Source organism: Fukomys damarensis, unplaced genomic scaffold (genome assembly GCF_012274545.1).
Source record: "Fukomys damarensis isolate Sample0158 unplaced genomic scaffold, DMR_v1.0_HiC HiC_scaffold_2, whole genome shotgun sequence".
In the NCBI taxonomy this organism is placed as follows: domain Eukaryota; kingdom Metazoa; phylum Chordata; class Mammalia; order Rodentia; family Bathyergidae; genus Fukomys; species Fukomys damarensis.
Genome location: NW_022900914.1, coordinates 22,159,794 through 22,175,097, shown reverse-complemented (window position 1 = coordinate 22,175,097; position 15,304 = coordinate 22,159,794). Strand labels below are relative to the sequence as shown.

The window sequence follows — 15,304 nt, the reverse complement described above, 5'->3', positions numbered from 1 at the left end:
ATATTTTTTTTTTTTTAACCCGCCAAGGAGTGTGTTTAAAGCTAGCTTCCAGCCCCTCCTAAGGCAGAGATTCCCTCCGCTGGTTCACAGGGAGCCCTAGGGTCCCATAGGAATGTCCAGTGGCCCTACAGCCCCTCTCCAAAGCTGGGCAGGAAGGGATAAGGAGCCTGTGCTAGTGGCCATGCCCTGACTTACCTCAAACCAATCAGGACAGGAGCTCCTGATGGCAGAAATTCACATAAACATTACTTCCTCCCCAGCCGATGTCAAGCAAGACTTGTACCTCCTGCCTAGCCTAATGCTCCTCCAGATTTCCCCAAGAACCAGAGCCTTCCAATAGCCCCACCTTCCTGAACTTGTCTGCCTAGACCAAGAATGAAAGAGCACAAGATGGACTGAAAAATACAGTGAATGTTTAAATTTTTTATGACAGTAACAGACACAGTGCCATTAATTCCCCTCCTAATGCTTCTAAGAACACATTTCTCCTGTCACTCTTGCCACTTTTTTTTTTTTGGTACTGGAGATCGAACTCAGGACCTTGCACTTGTGAGGCAGGCACAGTGCCGCTGAGCTAAATCACCAGCCCCGTTCTTGCTACTTTCTGAAGAAGTTCCGGAAGCCCTCTTTTGTGAGTGTCTTTTGTTGCACTACGGCTGCCTCTATGTCCTGACTCAATCAAAATGTTTAGCTTTTGTGGTCATTTTGACTTTCGGGCAGAGCCAGAAGTCGGAGGTGCCATTACAGAAAGGGGTGATGTAGTATGTACTGTTCTGTGCCCAGTGAAGAAGGTGGACACGAGGACACTGTCACATTTTTAAGACCCTGCCTTCCCAGGGGATGGCACCACCCGCTTGCCTGCTGCATTTGCTGCATATTTTGATCATACCTCAGGTGTAGGCACAGAAGGAAGCTCACAGGGGGAAGCCTGAGCAGCAGGACAAGGGGGAGCCTGGGAAAGCACCTGTCACCACTCCCTGGCCTGTCCAGTCTGCCTGGCCCCTGCAGGGATGGTCCCTAGGACCTGGCCTTTGTCCCTACCCTGCATCCCACCCCTGCACTGCTCAGGAGGAGCAATCCAGCAGCTCTTGCCTCTCCCTCCTATGCCAGTCTCTCCTTTTGGATTGGACTATTCTCACCAGCACACAAACACGCCCTACTTCCTCCCACCCTGCAAAAAAAAATAAATAAAACTAGGAAAAGAAAAATGCTCTTGACCACTCCCCACTTCTCCTTTTAGAGCAAATTTTCTGGAATGAATTATCCAGATTCACCATTTCCAGTTTCTTCTCCTTTGTTATTTTTTATTTTGTTTTGTTTTTCTCATTTTTTTAGATGCAGGCTTACTGTGTCACAAAGTGGCTGTACCAGCTGAGTGCACCTGTACATGCCTGTAATCCCAGAACTCAGAAGGCTGAGGCAGGAGGATCACCATGAGTTCAAAGCCAGCCTGAATTACATAGCAAGATGCTGTCTTAAAAAAAAAAAAAAGAAAAAGAAAAAAGAAAAGAAAAAAGAAAGAAAGAAAGAAAAAAAAAAGTAGCTGTCCATGCAACTGACCTTGGAGGATGAGACAAATCTGAACACCATCAGGAGCCCCTGGAGGCCTCTGGCCACCACCTCTCCTTCCTCCTGCCTAGTTGCAATAGCACCCTGCCTGCTATCACTGTCTGCTAGCCTTGGGGTCTGCTTGGGGACATTATGTAAATGGAATGATATAGTATGTACTCTCATGTGTCTAGCCTCTTCATTCGGTTGTTGTTTGTGAGTTTCATCTATGTTATTTAGTATGTGTACTCTTTAGTGTGGTTATATTTATTAACTCTCATGCCTGAATCTTCATTGTTTGAGTGTAGCAATATTTAGCCATTCTGTTTTTTATGATGAGCAATGGCATTTCTGGTGTGAGTTGTTATAATGCTGCTAAGAACATTCTCATACACAGCTTTGTGTACTTCTATGGGGAGTAGGATTACTGGGTCATGCATCAGTATGCACATGTTTGAATAGTTTTCAATTTAGCAGCAATGTGTAAGGGTTCTGACTGCATCGGATCATTCCCAATACTTGGCATTACCATCACACACACCAGCTCTTCCCTGGGTCTCCAGTCTCCCAGAAGACCCTGCAGATTTTGGACTTGCCAGCCTCCATAACTGCACACGCCTGCATATATAAGTATCACTCACACATGCATACATACCCACCATCCATTTCATTCCGTTTATCTGAAGAAGCTTAATATAACTGTCTTTATCACACTAGTCTTTTCAATTCTCAACTGTTAATAGGTTTTGCAGCTGAGTGTGGTGGAGCACACCTGTGATCCCAGCACTCTGAGAGGCTGAAGCAAGGGATCACAAGTTCAAGCCCAGCCTAGACAACTCAGGGAGACCCTGTCTCAAAATATAAAAGTAGCTGTGGCTGTAGCTTAATGAGAAGGCCCTGGGTTCAATTCCCAGTACTCCTAAACCAAAAAATAGGTTTTTAAAATTAATGTATGTAAAAATTTATCAAATAGTATTCCTACACCAATTAAGATGATTTATGTTTTTTTCTCCTTTATTCTGTAAATGTGATGAAGTTAATTTATTGGTTTTCAAATACCAAATCAAAATTTCATTTCTATAATAAGCCCAATTTGGACATGATTTAGTATCTTTTTTTGTATGTCTCTGGATTTTGCTTGCTAATATTTTATTAGGGAATTTTGCATCTACACTCATGAGAAAAATTGGCCTCTGATTTTTCTTCCTTATAATGATGTCCTTGTCAGATATCAAGGGTGTGTCAGCTTGATACACATGTTGAAAATGTTTCATCTTTTCCTATCTTTGGAAAGGACTGTGTAATATTGCTGTTATTTCTCCCTCCAAAGTTTAGTAATTTTTACCAGTTAAGGCATCTCAGCCTAGAAGTGTTGTTGTTGTTGTTTTGTTTTGTTTTGTTTTTGTTTTTAGGAAGAATATTAAGAATTCAATTTGAGGGCCAAGGATTTAGCTCAGAGGTTCTGATACCTGCTTCACAAGTGTAAGGTCCCGAGTTCCATCTCCGGTACCAAAAACAAATACAAAAATTTCAATTTGAAGGGCCAGGGATTTAGCTCAGTGGCTCTGTGCCTGCCTGTCAAGTGCAAGGTTCTAAGTTCGAGACCTACTACCAAAAATAAAAAATTCAATTTCTTAAAGAGTTGTAGATACTCAGATTTTCTACTTATTTCATATCTGCCTTGTAATTTTTCAAGGAATTTCCCCTCATGTCTAAGTTTTCAAATATTGCCATAAAGTTGTTCAAAATATTCTTTTATTATCTATTTATTTATTTATTTTGGTACTGGGGATCAAACTTGGGTCCTTGCACTTAGGAGGCAGGCGGCAGAACCACTGAGCTAAATCCCCAGCCCATCTTTTACTGTCTTTTTAGTGTTTATAGAATTTTTAGCAAAATCCACATTTTCCCTTACTCATGCCAATTTTTTTTTCTCACTCTCATTTTGATTTTTCCTGATTAATGTCACCAGAACTTGTTAATTTTTCTGGTCTTTTCATAAAGCAATCTTGTGGTCATTTTCTATTTTATTTGTTTTCTATTTCATTGATATATGCCCATATCTTATTGTTTCTATCATCCTACTCTTTGGGAGTTTTAGTTTGCTTGCAAAATTTCACCAGAATTTGAGGCTGGCCTGGGCTACATAGTGAGTTCAAAGCCAGCCTGAACTACATAGTGAGACCCAGTCTCAAAAAATGAAGGAAGAAAGGAAGGAGGGGAGGAAGAGAGGAAGGGAGGGAGAGATACCCCAACTTTTTTGTACAGTTTTTTAAATTATTTTTCTTTCAAATTTTAGTTCATTTACATTTAAAGAATCTTACAAGCAGGATATAGTTAGGTTTGGCTTTGTCATTTGCTTTCACAGCTATGTATTTTAAGTGGAGTGGTAATCCTTCTGTTTATTATAATTACTGTCACAGTGGGTTTTAATCTGCCATCTTGCTTGCCTTACATTTGTTCTTCTGTTCTATACTTTTATAGAACCATGCAACCCATTCTTTACAAAGTAATATAATGTAGTGTTTTTGTTCTAGTTTTAGTGCTTGCAGCATTTATCTCCAACCTATCAACGTTCAATACAAATAAGTACTTCTACCACTTCCTGGATAATACGAGGACCTCAAGACTCTACACTCTACTCAACACCGTTTCCCCACCTGTGCCATTATTTTTTCACATATTTTAATTCTCACTTGAACTCCCTCAAGACATAATTTTTGTTATATATGCCATCAACCTTCATTTGGATTTCCACATTTACCTTTCCTGTTGTCCTTCCATCCTTCCTGCATCTCTAGGATTGCCCTTGAGTAGATTTTTTTTTTTCTTCTGCCTAAAGAACACCTGTTAGCATTTCTTTTGAGACAGGTCAGCTGGTGATGAGATTGATCAAAGTGTTTCTCTAAACGCGTCTTTATTTCTCCTTTTTTTTAAAGATATTCTTCCTTCCACAGAACTCTAGCAGGTAGTGTCACTCAGAGCTTCGAAGATGTCGTTTCATCTTCCACACAATTCCACTGTTTCACTTAAGAAGTCAGTCATCCGTCTGGTGTATCCTTTTTCTCTGCCTGCTTTTCAATTATTTAAACAGTTCTTAACTTTTAATATTTTAATTCTTAACAATTTTACTGAACTGTATTTCATACACCAGACAATTTTATCTCTGACTGCTCCTAGATGCTATCTTTGTGTTTTCTTTTCAGCATGTAATCAATCTCGCTAGAAGGACAGAGAAGAAATGTGGGCAGTAGGGAGGTGGGCATGTTTCTGTGACCTCAGACCCAGTGTTCTTCTTCTCCATGGTCAGTGAAGACCTGAGAAGTGCCACCATATACCTGAAGGCCCTAGGATGGAGAGCACCACAACTTATGACTGTTCCCAAGGAGGGCATTGGGTCTGGCCACTGAAAAGCAGGATCATAACCCCAGAGCTGGGTACAGTGACTTGGCAAAAGGAGAGCGGGGGAGACCCCATGCCAGCCACGTACAACCAAACACAATGGCATGGTCAGGATCTTGAAACATAAGCCTCAAGCCAAATAGGTAGAGTCACAACATAACACTAAAAATTCAGCACTATGAGGGCAGCACAACAGCTTTTGTCTATGTTCAGTATTTTTTCCTGACCACTCAAAGAGTATCTGGGCTATAGCAAGTGATCAATAAATACTTAGCAAATTAATTAGATAGATAAATCCTGGATTCTGCTTCAGTGGGTTCCTCCCCTAGCCCATTGGCACATGATGTGTTTTCCCAGCCATACACTTTTCCCCATCCCCAAATAAACCTTCAAGATCCTCAAATAAAATGCTCTAAACACATGTCAGCTTCCCGGATGCTCCTGATGAACTGCTTCCCAGCTCTTAAAATACACAGAGAGAAGTCTGCAGCCTCCAATTTCCCCCATCCTGGCCTTCATGTGAAGATGCTGCATGACCTATGGGACATGTGTACAATCATGAACAGCCATACAGTAACTGGTGCAGAAAATTATAAAAGAGGAAAACACTTGAATGGAATATTCACCTCAGAAGTCATGCCTTTCATCTGAGGCTACCAGTAGAGCTGCACCTACCCCACCAGAGGCAAACTGAAGGCCTTCAGTGTACCAGGCATACTCAGAAAAATGTGCACCAATGGGAGAGCTCTGCTCACTGTGCTTCCAGTCTCCAGCTAAGCCTAGGTTTCGGCAAATAGCCAAGAAATAGAGCTGTGAAGACATGCCCGCTGAACATTGCATTCCAAAGTCTAACTGTGGGACACTGCCAACAGAGATTCTGAAAGTTTCTACCCTGAGTGTCCCCAGAAGAAAGGGCACAGGTGACATGAAGCCACATGGGATGCAGAAGGGCTTGGAACAAGAGGAGGGTCAGAAAAACGGGAGAACTTGGACATGGCCAGAACTCTGGACTAAAATATGGACTGGAACATTTCTTAACCCCTTAATGAGGAGAAACATAGACTTCATGGATTTTTATGAAAATGAGCCTATCTGTCTAGAGAAAGGTCACTTAATGATAGGATAGATTCTACTCAACGAATCCTTTGTGCTGCCATTGCTGAAGTACAAAGGCAACTTCTCCAGACATGGCCAAGAAGATACAGTTGAATCCATGGGCCACCTGTCTCAAATGAAGACCCTGGTCTAGAATCCCCGCCAAGGTGCTGAGGAAAGAACCAGCCTTCTCCCTTCTGGAGTGGTCCAGGTGTGCCTCCTGACATGTGCACTATGATTTGTCCCTCTCCCAAATTGGTCCCTCTCTGTTTCTACACATAGACATGCCATGAAAACTCATTTGCTGATCATTAGAATAGAAAAGAGAGACACGAGATTTCAAATTCCATTTTGTAGATGGCCAGAAAGGTGACAGCTAGAAAGAGTAAATCTTTTTGGCAAAGGACAGCTTACATTTCTCTGGGCATGACTAGGGTGGCTTGCAGCAATGGTGGCCTGGCCACACAGAGCCTAGCTCCTTTCCTCCCCAGCCCATCTCCCAACGAAAATCACTCCTCAGAGGACATGCAGTCATGACCTCTGCTCATTGCAGCCAACTGAACAAATGACAAAATGCCACCCAGGCCTCCCCTGGTGGCCTCGAAGTGTGTCAGGATTCTGGACAGCCCGTGCTGCTGAACACAGCCCTCAGCAACATCCCCTCCTCTGGGCCCCAAGGAGCAGAAAGGTGGGGGAGGGGAAGCAGAAATGGCCTTTGGGCTTTTCTGTACCTGCTTTGATGTTTGTTTGTTTGTGCAGACGAAAATACTGAGTCCTAATCTCAAGGAAGGGAGGGAGGAGAGGACCACAGGCTATTTCTGTGACGTTTGGGTAGAGCACTGCTCTCCTTTCCCAGAAGGGGTCTCATGGATGCCTTTTGCAGTTTTCCACTATTCAATCACCTTCGCTCACTTCTGATTCTCAAGATAACCCTGGTAGGTGAAGTAGAAAGAGATTTATCAGAGTACCATAGCCCGGGGAGCTTAAACAACATTTCTGTTTCCAGAGTTCTGGAGCTGAAGCATTAGATCAGGATGCCAGGCCCTGGTGAGGGCTCTCTTTCAGGCTGCCAGCTGCCTGATCTGCTTGTACACTCACATGGTGGGTACGCTCTGTGTCTTCCCACAAGGGTGCTAATCCTATCCACAAGGGCTCCTTGTACTACCAGGCCCTTGGGGGGCAGAATCTCAATGAATAAATTCAGTGACTTTCAGTACATAGTAAGGTTATTGCCCTCACTTAACCAGTTGGGAAACTGAGGGCTCTGAATAGTTAAGTAACATAAAAGGGAGTGATAAGGAGAGGACTCTGAGGGGGCCATTTTATTTGATGGCTCCAGCCCTTCCCACCACTTCCAAGTTTCCCTGGGCTATGCCCTTTCCAAATCCCTGTGTCCAGCTGAGTCACTGCAGGCTACATTACAGAAAAGGCTTAGCATGAAAAGAGTCCAGTCTCCGTCTCAGCTCTACCAATAGAGCTGAGTGGCCTCAGATACATTCCTGGTCTCTCTGGGCCTCAGTTTCTTCATTTGCAAGTGGTGAATACTGGTCCACTTTACCTACCTCTACAAAGTGATGTAAGGGTCGGTTAAGGGTCCAGATGTGAAATGGTTTTGCAGATTCTAACACGCTTCACCCATACAGGGCTGGCCAGTGTTACTGTCATGGTGGTAGTGGCAGAAAGACTCCCTAAACCAAGTTCTCTCCCTTTCCTCCCAGCCATTAGCAATTTGGTTTCTGTCGGGAGCAATTCTATATGATTTTGGGGAAAAATCATTTCATAATTAAATCATGATCAGGGCCTAGTTTTCCCGTGTGCAGGCCAGCTATGGGCATGTCAAGGCATAACTCCATCTTCACCTCCCATCACAGATTAAGACCTCAATGGTCTCCAGATGCTGTGAAACTCCCTGGCAGAACTACACCAGCTGGAGACATCCTGGGAGGGAGCAAATCTTCATCTGCATAGTTCTTCATTGTTCTAGGATCATCCCTGGGCCCTCTGAGTCAACTGCTACTTTCGTTTTGCTGATGTTCTGAATCAAGGTGTGGCAAGCTCCAGGTCTGGGGTCTTTGCCACCCAGAGCAGCATTGATTAGGCCAAAGCTCAGCTTCTTCTCTAAGTCTCATTTTCTGTCTATATATTAATTAATTCGCCTTGTGCTGTTGTGGCTCACAGGAGACTAGGACCTGAAGCAGAGGTTCTAGTAAGGTCCCCTTTCCCTGTTCCCCACAGTTTTCCTTTGAGTCTTTTCTGTTTATTAAAGGGCAGATTCCCCTGTGGCAGGATATACCTCTAAACATTCTCAATTGTAAGTTCCTCAGAATAGATGAGTTTACCAGCCACCCAGGGTCAGGAAGGCGTGTGGCAGGGAGTGTCTGAGTCAGCCTTATTATAAACTATGTGATGTTCCCCACAGAAGATGGCTGGGATTGTATCTCCTAGGCCAGGAGCCTCCCTTTCAGTTCTGAGTTGTGAGGGGTCTGAGAAGGGACCAACCCAGAATAAAGATGAGGACCCCTTTCCATGACTTCTATACCCCTACTTCTACACCACATGCAGATGCCCAGGTCTCAGCTGGCACAGAAAATGCTCCGGGGACCAGGACCTCCTCTCTGACTACCAACCCCATCAAGCACATCTGTGACCATTAATCCTGATATGTCAACTGAATTAAAAAAGCCTCACAGATTAGTGGAACACTCTCCTGGGTGTGCCTGGGTGGGGCACGGAGGTGTAGGCTTGAGTGTTATATATACTCCTTCCTCTCTGTCACTGTTCCCAGCTCTGCCTCCCAGCTGCCACGAACTGAGCAGTTTTGTTCTGCTATTCCTTTCCACCATGATGGTTTCTGCCTTGAAGCCAGCTGAACGTGGACTGAATCCCTCAAGCCATGAGCTAAATTAACCCCACCCCCTCTAACTTGGGAATGTTGGTTGTTGTGTCACAACAGCAGGAAAGCTGACTAATACGCAACATCGCATGGGGTCAGGCAGCGCGGACCACAGGGATCCTGGATGAGAGGAAGAGAACAGCCCACCCCTGTGTGTCCCCTGGCTGCCTTACCACCTCCCAGCTGCACAGCTGCATGGCTGTACCCTGTGCCCATCTGGGCTGCCCCCTTTGCTCCTGCAGCTAGAGCGGAAGTGAGCAGTACATGGCTGGGGCTGCTGGAAACAAAGCAGTAGTGGGCAAAGTGATCTGCTCCTTGGCTACTCCCAGTCATTCTGTACCCGCGCCCCACCTCTGCTACTCTGTCCCCTGGCTCCTGTGGTCACAAGACCCTCATAACACTAGGTCTTTGTGGCTCACACAGGGCCTTCCCAGAAGGGACCCGGGCTTTCTGATGGTGGAAATGGAGGCACCTGGGAAGTGGGCAGGGATAGAGTTGTGGGGTGGACGTGATGGGAGGGCGCTTGCCCACTCGATCCACATTCCACTTTGTTTTTTGGCCACTTGTGCCTACTCTGAGTCAGCCCAGCCCCGAGGCCCCAGGACCCAGAACTCAGACCTCTGCAGCCTAAAAATTAACCTGTGCCCCTCACTCTCCCACAGCTCACTGGCTGGGCGCCCTCCTGGAATCTGGCTGCCCACGGTTCTCCCAGCACGGCCCATCTGAACCATTGGCTCAGGAAACATAAAAGAGGGCAAGTGTGAGGAGAGTATTTTACAGTTCTTTAATAACCGCTCTTGCTCGTTGTGTTTATTCTGTTTGAAGCAGGTTATAAAAATGCTGTGCAATTAAAGAAAAAAGAAACAGGAAAGGCTTTTGAAAACAGCTTTCTGATAAGGAACATGATAAATCTACAAGATGGGGGCCAACTCTTCTGTGGCACAGGGAGTCCCAGGGTGTCCATCTGCTTTCCCTGGGCACAGGGTGTCCCCAGCAGCCCCAGGTCCTGTACCTGGCCTGCCCGGGCCTGGGCCACACTCACTGAGGTGAAGCTGCTTCTCCCGTCTCACCTGGTCTGGGCCACCAGGCCACCTCAGTCAGGTCAGGGCACAGTGCCCAGTGGCCTCCAGGGACACTGAGGGGACGTGGCTTCTGCTCTGCCCCATGATGTGGCCTCAGTGTGACTGGCCTTGGTCCACAGCATGTGAGAGCACAGTGCATATGAAGCTTCATCAAAAGACAGAGTGAATGTATAAACTGTAAATATGTATTACAGTGAAAGACACATTGTCATTCATCCCCCTCCGATCTCCGCCCTGGCTTGAAGCACACTTACCTATCATTCTTGTCACTTTCTGAAGCAGCTCTGGAGTCCTGTTTCCTGAGTGCCTTAGTAGGACTGTGGTGGCTGCCTTGGATGTCCTGACTAGATGCAAAACATTTCCCTTTCGTGGTCATTTCGATGCTGGAGGAGAGCTAGAAGCCACACAGTGCCAATACAGTGAATAAGGTGGGTGAGGACTCAGTGTCACGTTTTTATTCAACAGGAATTGCCATACATGTTTGATCAACACAGGGTGACCATAAAAACATGGTGCGTTCAATTAAAAGACGTATTATAGTAAAAGACACAATGCCATTAATCCCCTCAAAATACTCCCACCCCCTGGCTCCAAACACACCTATCCCATCATTGGGGGAGCTGTGTCTTTTACTGTAAAATGTTTTTTAAAATGTAAACATTCACCAGTTTCCAGTCTCCCTTGGCGCCTCGGGCCAGGTCGCAGGACGGGGCAGCTCTTCCTGGTGTGAGAATGGACGCGCTTCGCCTGCACACACGGGCATGCGCGCTCTGCGGCCCTACCTCGGCGCTCACGCATGCGCGCCTGTCCTCCTTCCTCTTCCGGGTCTGCACACCCGGCTGGATCCAGTGCTCAGAGTCCCCTGCTCAGCCTTCTGTATCGCGTGCGGGGGCCTCACCTCCCCCACAGCCCCCTCAAGGTCGGCTGTGACCCTCACCTACCTCCTGTAACCCACAGAGCCCACCCCTCTCCACACAGCCTGCTTTCCACACTCCTACCTCAGTAAAGAGGCAGAGTCAGCGTGAGCCCGCGACACCACTCTCTCCAGCTGGGTATTGAGGCTCGGCGGGGTGCAGGGCTGCCTGCAAGAACGCGGGATCTAAAGGATGTTACTCAGCTGTGACAGCTCCTCGGAGGCTGAGACAGGAGGGCTACAAATTCGAGCCCATCGCAACAACGTAGCAAGACTGTCTCGGATTCAAAACTAAAAAGGGGGCCAGGATGTAGCCCCGTGATACAGCATCCCAGGTTTAATCCGTCCTAAAGAAGGAAGGGAGCTGCTCTACCACCTGCCCTGCTGGGATGGGGCTTAAGAGTGGCCTCCTGTGACGTTCTATCCCCACACTCTGATAAACTCCCAGAGCCTTCTCCCTACTGTAGGCATACAGAACTCAAACTAACATGCTCAGTGGCATTCAGGAGTTGGAGTAACTACACTGAACAGAAAATGCGATAACAGTGGTTTAAACAAAATTTTTTTTTCCCCTCTTACATAATGAAAGATGAAAGGTTGGCAGTCCTAGCGCCTCCATGGTGTTGTCCACTCTGCAGGCTCACCCCAGCTCTCTTCTGGCACTGCAGGGCTGACTTTTAAACTCATGCTTACAAAAGGGTTGCTGGAGTCACTGCCATCACGGCCAGTCCCGACAAGAGGGAGGGTGAAAGGCTCTGATGCACACCTGCTGCATATTCTTTCCTCTTAAGGAGCATTGCTGGAAGCCCAACCCAACAACTTCTGCTTACTTCTCATTATCCAGACTGTATTGTGTCTCACATATCCCTCATTCCGCTGCTTCCGTTAGAAGCGCTTAGGCTAGTGGCTTTCAGTCTTTTCGTCTTCTCCAGGGCCCTCTGTGTCTGCCGCTGCTCCCCTTCGAATGATGAGCCCTTTGCCAACAGATCATCTTTGTGTATGTGTCTGGGAACAACCCAGGGCCTTCAAACTGAGCTACATTTCTAGACTTTTTTCTTTTAATTTTTATTTTGAGAATGTTTGGCTAAGTTACTAAGTTCCCCAGGGCTGGGCTAGAACTTGAGATCCTCCTGCCTCAGCCTCCCAGAATACTGGGATTACAGACATGTGCTGCCACGTCCAGCTTGTTAATCACTTTTTTCCTTCCTTTACCCCAACCTTCTAATCCTACTGTCCCAGATCAATAAATGCTTATTGTTAAAAAAAAAAAAAAGTAACTCTCAGTATTAGTCAAACCTGCTTTGGGATGCATGTTCAATTTTGAACTTGAATCGCTATTTTAATCACATATTGCCATTTTACATCTCATGAGCAGACACAGCAACTCCTGAACTCAGCTATAAACTCCAAAGTCTGGAAGCGGGGAGCGCCGCCTCTCACACCTGGCTAATCAATGAGTTTATTTGGTCTGGGCACCCCGTCATTGTAGGCAGCCACAACAATAGTCACTCAGGATCTTTGTGATGATATCTTTGTGAGCTTTTGAGTCTGCCCTGCTCCTTCACCCACATTATCTCCGTGTCTTATAAGTAACTCTTTTAAGTAGCACTGTGGTAATTATCTCTTTGACAGATGGTGAAACAGAGGCAAAGAGAAAGTACACTGTTGCCCACAGGCGTGCTATGAGAGTTTGGACTTGAATTAAATGCAGGTCTTTCGACTTCAGGTCTAACACGCTGCTGTCAAACTTCAGGTCTTGATTCTCTCACTTTCAAGATGGAGAAATTCATTTAGATGATTTCAAATGCCAATCCAGTCTTTGAGAAACACAACACAAGACACACTTAAAATTTAAAATTTCCTAGCAGTCACATCTAAAAAGTAAAAAGAAACAGTTGAAATTAATTTTAATAATAGAATTTTATGTAACTCAAACAATAATTTTAGCGTGGAATCACAACAAAAATATTAATGGGATTTTCACATTCTTCCCTTCTGTCCATCTTGAAAAGGCACAGTATTGAGAATCACACTTCCTTACCCACGTAACAGCTCAGTTTCCAGCTCGAACTCATCAACAAAGATTTTACCAAAAACTTTAGGACTGGGCTGGAGATTTAGCTCAGTGGTTCCGCCACCTGCCTCACAAGTACAAGGACCCGAATTCAATCCCCGGTGCCAAAAGAAAGTTTAGGACCGATGGCCACCAAGTGCTGGAGCCCAAATGACCATGGCACACCACGGAAACTAAGCAGGTCCAGAAATATGCTGCTGGGAATCCTCAGGCCCCAGCCAAACTCGCACTGACTCTGAGCAGTAGCTACTAGGAGGGCCCCAGGGCAAGAAAACAGCCTAGAGGACTTAAAGGCTCTGATTTTTCAGAAATAAAAACACAGGAGGCTTGAGACATTTTTCAGTGTGAGCGCGTGAGGAAGTTGGGGGGCAGTTACAACACTGCCAGAAGAGGCAGCAGCGGGGCGGGTATCAGAGGTCACCAACTCTAGTTACCATTTGGTGGCTGATCCGGCCTTCAATGTGCTAATGGCAATGAACATAATTTCAAAGGGAAAAAGAAGCCGAACGGATTGGATGGCTGGGCCTACCAGTTGTGCTCAGGATTGTCAAAACCTGCAGAGACGGGAGAACTGGGAAAGCAGAAGTCGGGCCAAGCTGCAACAATGTCGCCGACCGCAAGTCACTTGCAAAACCTGGTACAGAGAAACTGGCAAAATGAGCAACAAAACTAAGGCCCTGCGGCTCTGAATGCAACGCCCCGCTCAGCGGCCACTTATAATCGTCCTCGTGGGCAGAAACAATCCTAGGTCGTGGCATCTCGGGGACAGGTCTGAGTAGCTTTTTAGGTTTAGCAGCACTTTGGAAATCCGTGGTGACGGGAGCGAGCGGCAAAGCGCATGGGGCCGCGGTGGCCTGGAGTCAGGCAAAGGCTCTGGGAGATGGGGAGCAAATGCACTGAGAGTCACCTCACGCTCACTCACCCCACGCGACTTTCTGTTCAATCGGGGACGACTTTCTAGCTTTCCAAAACCCCTTTCAAATTTAGCCTCACCGCCAGTCCCAGTCCTAATAGTTTGCTTACCTCTCCCGAAGAGAAACCCCTGTTCGTTCAGTGGTGAACATGAGGAAGATGGCAAGGAGGATCCCTCCACCCCAGAATGAAGACGAGGAAACCCAAAAAGGATATTTTTTTAAAGCCAGTGTGTGATTGCACCTTCAGCACTTCTCAGTTCAAGCTAACCATACTTCAGGTAACCAAAAGCCACACCTGTTGAAAAGCTCAACTCTAATGTTTCAAAATTAAATTTAAACACTGAAATTTGACATTTCATGACCAACTTATTTTATAAATTACCTAAAAGCAGTCACTGCTGTACATTCCCACTAAAGCCAATTTGTATCCGGAGCCATCTCTCCAACAGAAAATGGTCTTGGAGCATCGCTAGGCATTACTGCCATCTGGTGGCGATGCTCTGAATTGTAAGCAATCTCCCCTAGGAAATAGGCTCCAGGAATGTTTTCCGAGTGTTCTTCTGACAACGTCTGATCCGAGAGAGCTTGTTTAAATGCACATTACTGCAGGCTCTCCAGGACAGACCTCAAACATCCGCGTTTTAAATAAATGTCCCGAGTGACCTTCATGCACACTAAAACTTGAGAAGTGTTGATGTAGAGGCCATTCCTAGATAACGCAAGTATAGAACATTCAGGGGCAGCAAATGTCAGAGGACTTATTTTTCCTTGATATTGATCATAGTTGGAAGGTCGTTGTTCTCGTAGCCTGCCGGGTTCTGTGGAGTTGTACTTCTTCTCGATAGAGAAAACATCCCATTTCCAATACACACAAAGTTGAAAAGAATCCTCAATCAGTCGCTTTTAAAAGCCTTAGAAGGAAGTGTGCATCAAACAGCCCCATGTGCACACCACACAGGCGCGTGCACACCACACAGGCGCGCACACACCCTTGGGTGCACGCCTCTTAGCAGGTACACGTAGCGCCCCACCATAGCCTGCCTGCATCCAGCCCATGCCCTCCACAGACTCCCACTGCCCTCACTTCTTAAAAACTGGTCCCCACCACCTGGAACAGCCTGGCTTGTGTTCTGAGGGGCAAGGAAGCCCCGGGGAGCCCTCCAGGCTGAGCCAGGTGTCCCCTCTCCTCCCTTAAAGTGCCCTATAGGGTAGCTGTACTGTGTGACACAACTGTCACCTTTTCCATGGCAGGGCCATCTTGTCTCTGTAACTCCACAATCCAGAAAAACTTCTAGCACAAAGCAGGTGTTGCTAAGCATTTACTAAGTAAATAAGTGTTTTCTAAGACAACCATCCTAATGTGTCCAGAGGGCACCAGCTCCA

At 46.2% G+C, this 15,304-nt stretch overlaps 1 long non-coding RNA gene across 1 annotated transcript; it reads right to left on the bottom strand.

Annotated features, from left to right (window-relative positions):
* Positions 1-9,732: 9,732 nt before the first annotated feature.
* On the bottom strand, positions 9,733-10,803 carry LOC104860383. Its single transcript, XR_779669.2, has 4 exons — positions 10,686-10,803; positions 10,275-10,414; positions 10,009-10,165; positions 9,733-9,778 (listed from the first exon to the last, which is right to left on the bottom strand). It is a non-coding gene; the product is annotated as an uncharacterized LOC104860383 (long non-coding RNA).
* Between the last annotated feature and the right edge of the window lie 4,501 nt (positions 10,804-15,304).